This window comes from Chrysochloris asiatica, unplaced genomic scaffold (genome assembly GCF_000296735.1).
Source record: "Chrysochloris asiatica unplaced genomic scaffold, ChrAsi1.0 scaffold00128, whole genome shotgun sequence".
Classification (NCBI taxonomy): Eukaryota; Metazoa; Chordata; class Mammalia; order Afrosoricida; family Chrysochloridae; genus Chrysochloris; species Chrysochloris asiatica.
The window spans coordinates 8,570,250-8,571,834 of NW_006408646.1; positions in this window are offsets into that span (position 1 = coordinate 8,570,250).

The window sequence follows — 1,585 nt, forward strand, 5'->3', positions numbered from 1 at the left end:
CTTGGTCAGGTATTCTGTGTTGTTGTTGGCGGAGCTCTCTGCTATACGTCCACCCGATCCGCCATCTTGTTTGTTCTTCCACAATAAACATTTTAAAAAAAAGAACCAATGGCAATCCATTTGACCTAGCTCTGATGGCTTAATAATCAGAACCTGACTAGAGGAAGAGAAAGACATTTAATAAAAGAAACAAGTGCAAATTGCTACAATTTGATGAACTTAACCTAAACTTATGGATGTGGTGGTGGTTTTGTGCCATGGAGTCGGTTCCGACTCATAGTGATCCTGCATAGGGCTTCTAAGGCTATAAATCTTTATGGGAGCAGAAAGCCTCATTTTTCTCCCATGGAACTTTCAAACTGGTAGTTTCAAACTGCTGACTTTGCAGTTTGCAGCCCAATTCGTAACCACTACACTAGTAGCTCAAAATACCAACCAAGAGGGGAAGAGTCTTCACAACAAGGATCAAACAAGGGTGGATAGGGATGGGCAACTTAGACAATGGTTACTTAAAATGGGGAGCAACTATAAAGGCACAAAGTGAGTGGCTTATAAATTTTCAAGAGGGAGTTTAGTTTAAGAATGTTCGGGGGAAGGCAGAATCCCCACTGAATAGTTTTCCTCTTCTCTAGATGGGTCAGGTGAAAGGAGATGGGGATGGAGTTTGTTGTTTCAGTAGTGAGTTGTTATCATACCTAATAGCAATTGTCACAACTGTAAAGGTAGAGGTTGTATAACAAAAAGGGGGGAGTAGTTAATCTTGCATTCCAGGAACAGAGGACCCTAGACCCCTCAAGAGAGAAGAGCATGACAATACATAAGACTATAGGTAGAAGCCTGAACCATATCCAGATCTCCAGAGATGGGAAATTTTCACTTGAAAGGACGAGCAGACCAGCCTGGAATGGCTAGAAGAATAGAAGAAACTTCTTGAAAGAAAGACCTACAGGAAAAATACAAAACAATAGAGGCAGATGGACTATTACTACAAGAACAAACAAGTTGCTTGCCCAGGAAACATCAAGGCAAGTGATCGGGTACCCTCAGTGCAAACCCCCTTCCAAGACTAAGACTCAATGGGAATACATGCTCTGATTAGTGACCACGCTCGTCACCGATAAGGGGAAGTGAGGGAAAAACAATGAAGTGGCGAGCTAAGCCCTACAATATGGAGAGTGAAGCTTCAGCTGATAAAAAGAGAGGGCATAGGCACAAGAATACCCACACTTGCAGATAATACCCATTTGACCTGGCTTCAATGACTGGATGATCAGAGCTCAACCAGAAGAAGAAAGAGGGAAAAAAGAGTAATCTGATGCAATTTGATGAACTTGACCTACACCTATGGAAGCAGTCAAATTCTTACAGCAAGAATCATTCCCACCCCCTCCACACACAGAGTAGACAGGGATGGGCAACTTTGGACATTGGCTACCCAAAATGGAGGGGTAGGGCTACAAAGGCAAGAAGTGACTGGCTTACAAGCTTTCAAGAGGGAACCTAGAGACAAGGGGCCTGGAGGAAGGCAGAATCTCCAGTGAGTAGCATCCAATCTGCCTAGGTGGAGTTAATGAAATGAAATGCA